General features: G+C 39.2%; 1 pseudogene; it reads right to left on the reverse strand.

The window, feature by feature from the left end:
• Nucleotides 1–508: 508 nt before the first annotated feature.
• On the reverse strand, nt 509–14314 carry LOC133720948 (uncharacterized serine-rich protein C215.13-like; annotated as a pseudogene).
• Between the last annotated feature and the right edge of the window lie 141 nt (nt 14315–14455).

Raw genomic sequence — 14455 nt, forward strand, 5'->3', positions numbered from 1 at the left:
CAACAAATTCTTTGACGTTAAAAATATTGATGTCCCAGGAGCCAGTGAAGCATTGAGTGGCTAAGGCCACCGTTCTCTTACCTTAATTTTGCAACTCTTTGATGGAAAATGATATCTGACTGGCTCGCTCCAACCATTTCTAAAGAGTTAAGTGTTTAAGTTATTTGTAATCGAGTGTGGTACTCTTTCCTTTGCCGCTTTGTGGTAGGATTAACGAGGCCACTATACACTTATTGATCTTAAGTTGTTTCATAGCTATGGAATGATGTATGATTCTTGATTAAATAAAATAAAATAAAGTTTGCTAAAGCCGCCTAAAGGCTTGAATAGATTGCAGATATACTTAATCGTACGTGGGGAGGCAGAATTATTCAACAAATTGCTAATTTGGTTAATTCCCAAGTCATACGTTCATGATCTCTGATTACTAATCTACGCAATGAATTAGAGGATGTAGTTGTTGTACGCAGTCAAGTGTACTAAGTATGACTTTTTTAGGAAATAAAAATACAAATATTCAGAACAGATCGAATTTACAAACTACCAGGAGATATAAGAAAGTAAGAAACTCATCTATAAGACTATAACGGATTGGATATATTGCAGCGGGAAACTTCTATATAGATCGAGGAGTTTCTCAGACATGTCATTTCTGTACAACACATCTTCTCAAAGTGCTTCAAGTGTGGGTAACTTTTAAGCAGTTGCTCCTCTAATAGAGTGTTTGTTTCATTCTGAGGAGTCCACAACACTTCAACTGCCCGCTGAAAAGAGAACATAAACTCAAAATTAGGATTTCTATACATAGAACATACATATATAGATCTACGTATATATCAAGCACAAATATCAACAACTAGTTCAAGTCTGTTCTTACTAGTCTTTCGATAGATGAAAGTTTCTGCAGTACTTCCTTCAACTCAGGACTGCTATTGATGCTGGGTAACATATATTTTCCTTCAATTGCCAAGAATATTGTAACCTAATCATTGAAATTCAATCAAAACTCTACATTAAAAAAAAATAAACGAAAAAATTAGCTAACTAGCCACCTTCATCATGAAATCAATGTGTATATTGACCTTACCACTATATATTGATTGTGGAATCCATTAGCTCTCTGGCTTGCCAAATTCTGCGTTTTGAGGTTGTTTACATTGACAAACGTCTCTTCATCAAATGTAAGCCTCTCTTGGGAAAGAAAGTTGGTTGAAGTAAACTTCTGCCACCATGTATGCCAAACTTTGGAGTCACCTACGTACATTATGTAATAGTTAACTTTGAAGTGTGCATATGTGTGTTATATCTCATCATGCTGGATCTCATGCATGCATGCCTAACCAAATACTATTTTAGGGGATAATTTTGAACTTACAGATGAATAGCCTGCTGCACAATTAATGGTCAGAATGTCGAAGCAAAGCTATTGCTGTCTCTATAAAAAAATTGCATCAATTTGCATATAGCTAGATTAATGAAGAAAAAATAAAGATATACAACAAGAGCCTGACTTTTTGAGAATGTACTTTATCAGCTAATTGCCATCTAAGTTTTTGCTATAATTTATAGAAACCTATATACATATATATAGAATGTGAGAATCTTTGAAGAACTAATATATGCAACAAGTTATCAAACTGCACAAAAATTATATATATATGTGTGTGTGTGTGTGTGTGTGTGTGTGTGTGTGTGTGTCATTAATAATTGCCATAAAAAGAATTGAAATATCCGTACTCGGAAGCCAATATATATGAAAACAATATGATTGAAAAGCGAATGGGTAAGCTATGTTCATACTACCTTTCAAAACGTAGCTCAAACCCATGAAGGTAGATGTATGATGTATCTGCTGTTTCAGCAAATCTTTAATTCTTTGGAGTGTTCGCCCCGTTCCCAACAGATTAACTAACCTTGAAAAGAACGTGGACATATGAACATTAGTATAGAACATAAATTTTTTTCAGGTACGTAAGGAAAAATAATTCAACTGGATTAACAATATTGGAAATTGTTAGGTAACAGAACAGAACAGCGGTTACTTAAGAATAATTGGTCAAACTCCCATGTTGTCTCACTTTAGAATAAACAAAATTACATATTTTAGAATTATTATGTCCCTATAAAAACTTTCGTTTACATGAAAGATTAAGAATGTGGAAGTTGATCGTCACGTATTCTCATTAATCCCATATACAAACTGTCACGCCCCGGATTTTGAATAAATAAATTCAAATCCGATGCATGAATTATACAACTTAATAGAATAAATGTCCTGAATTTTTTTCTCACAAACAACCACTCTTCACGCTTCTCAATATTCAAATCTCGAAAACCTCGAGTTAATTATTACAACTCCCTCTTACAAAGTAAAATTGTAAAGCTCTAAACGAGCATAACGAACCTCACAACATAAAATCAGAGTATCACAAGCAGCTACTCTACACAGCTCGATCACCTTCCTGATTCTCCTGTCCTGTAGGATTACCCGCTACACCGTTTGAATAGTGTACCGGGAATTGCAACAACACAAAACCCGGTAAGCTTTTTGCAAAGCTCGTATGAGTAAATGAAAGGATTGCACGATTTAAAGTAACCAAATCAACTCAAGCATAAATTCAACTCAAGTATTTTCTTTGCATCATAATTGAAGTGTACAACGTCACTTCAAGCATCGATAAACTCACATCTCACAATGACTACTCAAAAACAAACAACTTCTTACTCAATATATACTCACAGGCTTATGATTTATTTATATAAATCATCCCATGCAGTATATTATACTTACAGGCTTATGATTAATTATATTAATCACCCCATTCAGTATATCATACTTACAGGCTTATGATTAATTATATTAATCACCCCATTCAGTATGTCATACCCAAGGGCATATGATAACTCGTTTATCCCCCAAGCAGTATGATGTACTCAAGGGCATACGATAACTCAAGGTTATCCCCCAAGCAGTATAGTGTACTCAAGGGCATACGATAACTCAAGGTTATCCCCCAAGCAGTACAAAGGCAGACAGACTAAAGCTCTAACTGAATCGTAGAGTGTCACCTTGACCAAGGTTCACTCTTACGAAAATATTTGCCTCAAATCACTCGACTCCTCATTTAACTCATCTCAACGACTCAACTATAGCACTTTACTCAATTACTCTTTATCACACTCAACTCAACCTATAAGATAAATTATATCTTCTAGAGAGTAATGCTCGAATTGTAAATCAATCGCATCAATTCCACACTTCACCAAATACCACACATCCAATATATATTCCACGTAAATATATATATACGTAGTCACCCACACAAGAATGACCACTAATACCAACTATAGTTCACATGCATTAAAATCAGGAAATTCATTTTTATAAGTTTAAATACATTTTACTTACCTATGGACCGTAGTTGAGCAAGTCCATATAATTTAAAACAGATATTTATTTTCATAAAACAATTTCCACAATTTCCCAATTAAATAAAATCACCGAATTTCGGTTCGTGAATGAACCATGTGCGATTTACTCACCTCGATATTCCCGCTGCGTTTTCAATTCAACACAATACACACCGAAACCGCTCACCCAAGGAAGACCGTCAATCACCAAAATAGTCACGGTGGCCGGAAAATTTCCAGAATCCGGCGATAATTTGCAGAAACCGGCGAAGCTCCGATCATCGTAAAAATGTCCTCCTTTGGCTTCGATTCCTTCAGGAGACTTGTTCACAATCTCAAGGCGAACTCACCAGGCCAAGAGTCACAGGAAAAGGTGATCTGTAACTCGAGATATCCGGGTTGATAGCTCGGTTTCGATTTTTTTTGATCGGGTTTGGCTTCCAACCGCCACCACACGTAGTGCCGCCGTGAAAGGACACTTCTGGGCGCTTCTGGAGATTGAGGTGAGCTCGTGGATGAAGTTTGACGATGAGTGGTGACCGGTAGCCTGAGATATCAAGCTTGGAACAAAAGGAAGTTAAACTGGCCTCGTGCTCCACCGCCGTGTACGGCTCACGAGACGACGAAAAGTTACCACTGACGGCTGCGCAAGGAAGAGGCGAAGGTAATGGAGGTGGTCTGACGTCTTGAGGTGGCCTGAGGTGGGAGAGAGAGATCGAAGAATTTGTGCTCTGTTTTTTGCTGGGTTCGGCAGTGAGAGAGAGAGTGAGATTTTCTTCTGCTTCCTTTGTTGAATGATTCTCAATTATGCCTAAACACAAAAGCGATTAAAGCACTGGTCTGAATTGATCCACTAATGCTTAATCACGGAACACCCTACCTTTGATTAAAGGTGTTTGCCACCAAATTGATTTGAATAAAAAAAACAGGTTATTACAATCTACCCTCCTTAAAGAAATTTCGTCCCGAAATTTAATCGTGAGTCCATTTCTCCCGATTAAAGTTTTCAGAACACTAACCAAGCATCAACTTGATCGCCACAATTCTTACCAAACTTGATCACCACAGTTCTTACTTCAACTACCACGCTTGATTATACTATCTCCAACTTTACCAATACTGTAGAAATCTACAGGTACCAAACCGTAGAAATATACAAAGCTATGGTTCTACGTATAAAATACGTCCGTATACTGAGTATATACGAGACTCCAAAAATTAATGTAAGAGGTAAGTTTTCGAACTCCCGACCTCGAACACGAAGGTCTTGCTCCCAACCACTGAAGCAAGAGCTGCTTCCAATAATATATGCACCCGTATTTTATTTATTAAGTCATAAGCGACATAAATAAATAAAACGGGAGGCAAGGTTCGAAACCTTAACCTGCTGCACGAAAGCTTTGCCCCCAACCACTGGAGCACAAGCTGTCCTTAATATAATGTGTACAATTGTTGTACTTATTATGTCTTATATAAACATAATAAAAATAAACAAGAGGCGAGGTTCGAACCTCGGACCTCTTAGTACATAATCCCGCTCTCAACCACTCGAGCACGAGCTGCTCTCGTTGTTATCCTTACCATTCCATTCATTTAAGCCAAGCTGTTTCAAACTGTTTCAACAAACCGGCCCAAAACACCAAAACTATTGTAGAAATCCGGCCCACTAATTTTTCACCCAAAACTATTCAGAAATTCAGCCCACGAATTTCCCCCAAAACTATTCAGAAACTCGGCCCATCGGGCCTCCACCCAAAACTACAGTGTGAGCCTTGATCCGAGACAAGCCCACGTACGGCCCACCTGCCACGGCTTATCCCTTCCGTGATTTAAGGCAATCAGAATCACTTTCGGCTAAAGCTGTCTGCCACAGCGCCTCGAGATTCGGCCTGTCCCCTTACGCGCTCAACACGCGCCAACAACTTTTCCGGGTTTCGGGGCGACGTTAATCCAACGCGTGGATTCAAATTCTGAGATCGTTCATCCAACGGTGGAGATCTGCTCACCTTGTCCTATAAATAGGTGCATTCTGGAGACGCGACTGTTCACTCCAAAGGAAAAGAAATTTTCTTCTGAGCTCAAGCCTTTCTCTCTCAACTCTTCAGCCTTTCTCTTCTCAAATCCCCAGTTTTTCACTCTCAGATCTTCAATCTTTTCCTCCAAATCTTCAATCCTTCTTTCTCAGATCTTTTCTTCCATTTGAAGATTCGATCTCTTCTTTCCTCTGAACTTTCAGATCTCCAATACCCCTTCATCGACCTTAATCCTTCTAAGGTCAATCTCCCACAAACACTCAACAACTTCGTTCTTCAATTTACACTTCCTCTCAACTCATCACCATGGAACCACGAACTCTGCAACTAATGGAGCTACAAACCCAGCAACAAATCGAGGATAGAGGAAACAACCAAGCAGCCGGGAGTAGTGCCAACACGGATTTCTGGCGAAGCCGTACCAGGTGGATTCCTACTCCAGATCAAATAAGAATCCTCAAGGATCTTTACTATGACAAGGGAGTTAAGTGCCCAACTGCAGAGCACATTCACGAGATCTGTCTCCAGCTGAACCAGTATGGACAGGTTGAGGGCAAGAACATTTACTTTTGGTTCCAGAACGTCAGGGCTCGAGAAAAGCAGATGAAGAGGTGCAATCAGGCTGCTCAAGTGCCCATGGGAACTAGTTCTCCTGGTACTGGTGGATCCATTGATCTCAATTTTGGGTCCACTGGTTCTACTGGTGCTGGTGGATCCATCGACATCAATTTTGGGCCAGCTGGTGGATCCATTGACATCAATTTTGGGTCCACTAGTTCTACTGGTGCTGGTGGATCCATTGATCTCAATTTTGGTTCCACTGCTTCTACTGGTAATGAAGGATTTATTTACTTAAATTTTGTTTCATAATCTTCCTCACCCTTCAATACTAATACCAGTACAACTCTTTTGGCACAACAGGAGGACAATCTTCCATGGAACAACGAGGAGGAGTTCGCCAGGAGTTTGAAACTCTTCCTCTGTTCCCCGTGCACGGCGAGGACGTCTATGGTAACCCGAAGACTACTTCCGAGGAAGGTAGCGCATATGATTACTATTTCGGTGGCTCAGGCGGTTACAATCGTGGATCTCCAGTTTCTCTTGAGCTCAGCCTCAACCCATCCGGAGCTACTGATTAGGCTTAGTATAGCATAGTTCCAATTTCCTTTTTGTAATATTAAATCAATAAGATGGTGTGCATGTTTTCTTTTCTTTTTGTTTAACCAACAACAACACCAAGGATCGAACCTTGGTCACCCAATACTATTTTCAAAACCATAAACAACTCTACTGCACACATCTTTCATAATGATGCAATAAAAACAATCACTCAAAAAGAATCCAACAATCAATTAAGTCGCATCGAGGTCTAGCTAGTATCCTCTGAGTCAAACCAAACACAAACAATTTCATCGATAGGATTAGGGATTTATAAAGCTAAACACATCCTGAGTTAGCTAGGAAAAACCCACGTCTTTAGAGTTACTCTTACAACTCTTATAGAATCTCGATAATTCCATCTATCAATTGCTTCAACAAAAACTCACCACAATTCAATCCCTAACATTTAGCGATTCAGAAATCGAATCAAACTCCATATCACATAGTAATTCACTTGAACCACTATGGATACCTAACAAAGTCACTAAAATCAATATCCGAAATTGCGTTTAACTATATCACCTAAAATCAATCACCAAAGGCACACACTCTCACCCAACATCATTCACAAGAACTGATTCCAACTCTCCCAATTAATTACACCAAAATCAACTCCATTGCAAAACTTTAAGTGTCCCGCCTACTTAAACTTAAAACACACAACAACTTCAAATTCACTGCAGTCCATCTCCATACTACGATCCAAAACTTAAGAAAACTAGTTCACCACACAAAGGCCACAAAATTCAATTTCATTCACTTGAACAAAACTATATTCACAAGTCACGGTCAGGTCATCAACCCATGGTGTTCAAATGAATAAATTTCAAATCCAGTTTTCCTTGTGAATCGTAACGTATCGTTCCAAAATGATGCAAGCAACATCAACCACGTATATAAGACACATCTCGCGAACTCAATTCAAATTCCGATCACCAAAACTACTACTAATTCCAATTCTACCAACAATCCTGATTCTGAAGGAATTATAGTACTCAACGACAACCCAAAACAATGGTCTCTCATCTCTAACCATCGAGCACAAAATAAAATTCTTGTCTCGCACCTTAAACCCTGCTTAACAACTTACAAGCACAAGGAAGAAGTAACCACAATAATTTCTTCCCTAACCTCAACCCTACTAACAAACTCCACAAGGACATCTCATTACAAAACAAGATATTTAATCCTTGATACGTACATCCCATCCAAACATCTGTACGTCCAACTTAAGAAGACAAAATTTATAACAATTCATACTCGTATCCACACTAGGTACGTGCATAGGTCAACATCATGCCTTCAACCAAACACTTCAACATCCAAAAGGACCTCACTTCCATAAAACAAATCTCACCGACTCATCAGAGTTAAATCCGGAGGTTTCCATTCCTCGAAGATCACAACTCGCGGAAACTAAACTTATTCTAATACTAACTTAGAAGGCAACTCAACCGTCCTACGGACATACACGCTGTCTAGACCCCATACTAAGACATACCCAATGATTATACCAGTACCGAAGAGTATATGATGGGGATCCGCTGCAGACGGGCCATCACTCGGGGAGTACTGATTATCACCAAATATGTACCTTACGCTCTGATACCAAACTGTCACGCCCCGGATTTTGAATAAATAAATTCAAATCCGATGCATGAATTATACAACTTAATAGAATAAATGTCCTGAATTTTTTTCTCACAAACAACCACTCTTCACGCTTCTCAATATTCAAATCTCGAAAACCTCGAGTTAATTATTACAACTCCCTCTTACAAAGTAAAATTGTAAAGCTCTAAACGAGCATAACGAACCTCACAACATAAAATCAGAGTATCACAAGCAGCTACTCTACACAGCTCGATCACCTTCCTGATTCTCCTGTCCTGTAGGATTACCCGCTACACCGTTTGAATAGTGTACCGGGAATTGCAACAACACAAAACCCGGTAAGCTTTTTGCAAAGCTCGTATGAGTAAATGAAAGGATTGCACGATTTAAAGTAACCAAATCAACTCAAGCATAAATTCAACTCAAGTATTTTCTTTGCATCATAATTGAAGTGTACAACGTCACTTCAAGCATCGATAAACTCACATCTCACAATGACTACTCAAAAACAAACAACTTCTTACTCAATATATACTCACAGGCTTATGATTTATTTATATAAATCATCCCATGCAGTATATTATACTTACAGGCTTATGATTAATTATATTAATCACCCCATTCAGTATATCATACTTACAGGCTTATGATTAATTATATTAATCACCCCATTCAGTATGTCATACCCAAGGGCATATGATAACTCGTTTATCCCCCAAGCAGTATGATGTACTCAAGGGCATACGATAACTCAAGGTTATCCCCCAAGCAGTATAGTGTACTCAAGGGCATACGATAACTCAAGGTTATCCCCCAAGCAGTACAAAGGCAGACAGACTAAAGCTCTAACTGAATCGTAGAGTGTCACCTTGACCAAGGTTCACTCTTACGAAAATATTTGCCTCAAATCACTCGACTCCTCATTTAACTCATCTCAACGACTCAACTATAGCACTTTACTCAATTACTCTTTATCACACTCAACTCAACCTATAAGATAAATTATATCTTCTAGAGAGTAATGCTCGAATTGTAAATCAATCGCATCAATTCCACACTTCACCAAATACCACACATCCAATATATATTCCACGTAAATATATATATACGTAGTCACCCACACAAGAATGACCACTAATACCAACTATAGTTCACATGCATTAAAATCAGGAAATTCATTTTTATAAGTTTAAATACATTTTACTTACCTATGGACCGTAGTTGAGCAAGTCCATATAATTTAAAACAGATATTTATTTTCATAAAACAATTTCCACAATTTCCCAATTAAATAAAATCACCGAATTTCGGTTCGTGAATGAACCATGTGCGATTTACTCACCTCGATATTCCCGCTGCGTTTTCAATTCAACACAATACACACCGAAACCGCTCACCCAAGGAAGACCGTCAATCACCAAAATAGTCACGGTGGCCGGAAAATTTCCAGAATCCGGCGATAATTTGCAGAAACCGGTGAAGCTCCGATCATCGTAAAAATGTCCTCCTTTGGCTTCGATTCCTTCAGGAGACTTGTTCACAATCTCAAGGCGAACTCACCAGGCCAAGAGTCACAGGAAAAGGTGGTCTGTAACTCGAGATATCCGGGTTGATAGCTCGGTTTCGATTTTTTTTGATCGGGTTTGGCTTCCAACCGCCACCACACGTAGTGCCGCCGTGAAAGGACACTTCTGGGCGCTTCTGGAGATTGAGGTGAGCTCGTGGATGAAGTTTGACGATGAGTGGTGACCGGTAGCCTGAGATATCAAGCTTGGAACAAAAGGAAGTTAAACTGGCCTCGTGCTCCACCGCCGTGTACGGCTCACGAGACGACGAAAAGTTACCACTGACGGCTGCGCAAGGAAGAGGCGAAGGTAATGGAGGTGGTCTGACGTCTTGAGGTGGCCTGAGGTGGGAGAGAGAGATCGAAGAATTTGTGCTCTGTTTTTTGCTGGGTTCGGCAGTGAGAGAGAGAGTGAGATTTTCTTCTGCTTCCTTTGTTGAATGATTCTCAATTATGCCTAAACACAAAAGCGATTAAAGCACTGGTCTGAATTGATCCACTAATGCTTAATCACGGAACACCCTACCTTTGATTAAAGGTGTTTGCCACCAAATTGATTTGAATAAAAAAAACAGGTTATTACACAAACATAATGCTGGTTGTAATTTCCTCAAGAAATTTATTTATCAAGCCATTCGCCAATTCAGTTGGGATTTCATAATTCACTCTCCAACGAAAGTGTTGAGAATCTAGGAGATCTGGTGCTCCTGATTCAAGGCGATTAGTGTCTCTATATATTGATATTCCACCCTTCTATCTTTATTATAACTAGTATGTTGTAAACTGACACTGTTGTGAGCTTGTGATTATCATCAATGCACAATCAAAGCTTGAAAATCAACATGTTATGATCCTGCAACTCAACAAATTAAGTATTCATTTTGCAAATCCATCATAGATGGGAAAAAGTATCCCCACCGCACTTGCCAGTCACCATCAATCTCTCATTTTCCCAAACAAGGAAGGAGACGAGGAGTTAACCACAGGGAACTTTTGCTATCCTTAGATAATAATCATAATATCAATCATTGAATAATACCTGAAGCTTGACGACAGTTGTTTTGGCCCAATGGTACACCAAATAAACCACCAAATTGCCAGCAAAACCTGGAAAGCCAACCAGCTGTTGTACTTGCCATGTACAGTACTAAACCAAGCAGAGAACAAAGGAATAGTGGCCGACATGCACATAATTAAGAACATTATCTCCGGTGGTGGGTCGGGTGACAGCCACGGGAGCGTTCCACCCATGCGCCCGAGCGGCGGAGAAGAAGAAAACGATGACAAAGAAGAGAAAGATGATGAAGAACAAGAAAGGTGGCTCTGCTCCTCTGCGGAGGAGGAGCGGAAGCATTTGAGTTTAAGACTAAATTTAGCTTGTTTGTTGTTAAATCTCGCTGCGCTGAACCCAATTGGTGAAGATTGAGCACGTCCTAAAGCCCTTCAGATAAAACGTCCTCCAAAGAAAAATATAACAGAAATGGAGCAAAAGACACAAAACAAGATATGATGTTTCAAGCCATATTCACTTACAATCCAAAAAAAGTGCACAAGTAGGTTCTGTTATTTGATTTGTAGATCGACTTCGCCATATTGAATTAATTTATTTAAAAATCTAGGATTAAGTTTTAAAATTTCTAGTTCTGTAATTCAAAAGAACATCATTTGCTTGAACACAACTTTTAAATTTGCAAACCACATATTCTCTCCTATAAACGCTTCAGAAGTGGGTAATCTTCTATTAGTTCCTCCTCGGACAGTGTGTCATTTTCTTTCTGTGGAGTCCGTAACACAGTAACACTTCTGCTGCCTGCACGAGAACGAACAAAAAATATATGTGAACCATCGATCAAAGGGACAAATCCACAGTTCATTGCTCAAAGTAATAATTTCATTCTTACTAGTATATTCTTTGAAGGAATGGATCCGAGACTTTTCAATGCTTCCTTCAAGTCAGCGCTGCCATTGATTGTGGGCAACCTATGCCTCCCTTCAATCGCAACCAACAATGTCACCTGAGCATCAACATTCAGTTAGAAACAAAAAAATGTACATGCATTTCTCTTAAAAAATTCCGGAAATTAAATACTTAACGTATTATTCTTTTGTTAACGTTATAATGCTAAAAGGCCAGAAGAGATGATGGTAATATTGGGAATGCGTATTGGCATGTAACCATACCACTATATATTCGTTTTGGAATCCATCATCTGATCATCAGCCTTGCTTGTCGAGCCTTTTCTTTTTTCGTTGTTCACGTTGACAAGCGTCTCTTCATCAAATTTAGCCCTCTCTTCAATAGAAATTTTATTGAAGCATTTCTCCGCATCCTCCATGTTATGATTTGGAGTAACCTATACAAGTATGTAAAAATTATAAATTTGAGCGATCTAATATAGTATTTCTTTTTGTGGTCTATATACCGCCTAATTAGCGATGGATTCCCACAATCTCTAATATTTTGGCCACAACACTGGTGCACCTTGACTTGCACTGAACAACCAAGTACGTCTAAGAGAAGATATTGAACATACAGATGAATAACTTGAGATCCAATAATCAGGATTTCTAAGCAAAGCTACAGTTGCCTCTGCAATCAAATGAAATTAAATAAAATTTCAGAAGTATATTGAGTGTTATTGTTGTGTGATCTACGCTGCTTATCGATTGCCCCTTATTACTTGGATTATCAACTCAGTCTGGTTTGGTGATGGTATTTGGTGTTATAAGATGGTATGTTGTGATTTGGTGCTATGGTGATATCAATTCATATGCTGCCTGGAGATATTCAATTGTCCTGTGTCACAGCCTTTCCCTTTCTTGATTTTCTTTTAGCCTTTCTTCAATTTTCCTTTGTACAATTACCAGTACAATTACCAACAGATTCTTTGCTTCCTCTTCAAGATCAGAAATCTGTACAATTACCAATCATTTTGTACAATTACCAGTCATGATCAGATTTCTGTACAATTACCAATCATTTTGTACAATTACCAGTCAAAATACCAAGTGACTCTTTGTTTTTCTTCAAGATCAGAATTCTTTACAATTACCATTCTTTTTTTCCTCTTCTGCTTTCCTATATTCTTCCGGGCTGAGGCTGTAGGCATTTTCTAGATTGTACTGTTATTGTGGAAAGTGATACAAGATGGATGTACTATCATGAAGATGATGGGGGTGTTGAAGGTGAGAAGAAATGACATGAATGGCTTGGTGAGAGTGTCTTTTTGCTGCAATGATTTGGTGAATTGAAATGAGTTGGAATTGAAGCAAAACTGCTTGTGATTTGATTATCAAACCAAAAGAAGTGATTGTTGATATTGCTGCCAAAGTTGCTGGTTACAAAGTCTTGGTTGGAATAGCACAAGGCTTGGATGAGATTGGATGCATCATGCATTGCAGCTGCCCACTGATCACAGCACGAGCATTGAAGAAGATGAACTCTGCATTTGGGTTTTATATCATGTGTTCCAACCATTATGCTTGGTACCCAAGCATATGGTTGAGGGGGGATGTTAAGGGTAATATAGGAGTGTTGGTTATTGGTTATTTTTACTGTTGGTTATTTTACTTAGTTTGCTTTAGTATATAAAGAGAATGTATGGTTGTAAAAATGTGATCAGATTTTCAGTCAACATGTAGTCCTCAACTTCCTCTGCGTTTCTTTTCCTTCCTCCTCTTTCCTTCTTCTTTCTTCTTCCATAGTTGAATTTCTAGCAATTTTTAGGTAATAACCTTTCAAATTACTCCGTACACTAACCATTCATCAGAGAAATGAAAAGTAACAAGACATCAACAATAGAGAATGTCAGTCCAACCATAATACCTGAAGCTTAACAACGTTTAAGGTCGCAGCAACACTTGAATATGCGGCCAAGCCAGCGCCCGAGCCCGCGCCCACAGAGGACACAGAGACAGCCAACAGAACCAAAATCAGAAGGATTATGCACAGCCAAAATACGGCCTCGGACATCGAGGTAGTAGACGAAGAACTCGATGATGAAGGCGTTGAATATGACGAATACGACGTGTACGAATACGAAGGTGAAGAACTTGAAGATCTATACGACGATGATGAAGAAGAGTAAGCCGACGACCCTGACGAGGATGACGACGAAGAGCGTGAGGAGAACGAGCTTCCCCCGACCCGACCACCCGAGGCGGCCCACGACGAGTTCGGGTTAAACGTCAATAACAAAATCAACAACACGGCAGCCATGGCAGGTGTCTTGAGTACCTTGAGAGCACTCGCTAATATTTCATTGAAGATAGCCTCAAGTGGTTTAGGATTCTCTTTTGGAGATGTTTTGAGTCCCTTGAGAGCGTTCGAGAATGCTTCATTGAAGATAGCATCAAATGGCGGGTTCTCTACTCCAGGTGTTTTCAGTCCCTTGAGAATATTCGATAATATTTCATTGGCGATGGTCTCAAGTGGGTCTTGAGTTGGGTTGACTTCTGACTGAGAGGCATAAGCAAAATAAGGTGTATAAACAGAACTTCTGATGTGAAGTGATTCTTCTCCGAGGAGCATTTGAGTTTCAGATCATATTTGGGAGAAGAAGAAGATAGGTGTTGCGTTTTCAAGGTGGCTGTGGTGAAGTAGGTGAACTGGAGTGGTTTGGTGGGGAGAGAACGAGGACGGGAGAAGGGGATTGGGGAGGTTTGCTTCAAT

Source organism: Rosa rugosa, chromosome 7, assembly GCF_958449725.1.
Source record: "Rosa rugosa chromosome 7, drRosRugo1.1, whole genome shotgun sequence".
NCBI lineage: Eukaryota > Viridiplantae > Streptophyta > Magnoliopsida > Rosales > Rosaceae > Rosa > Rosa rugosa.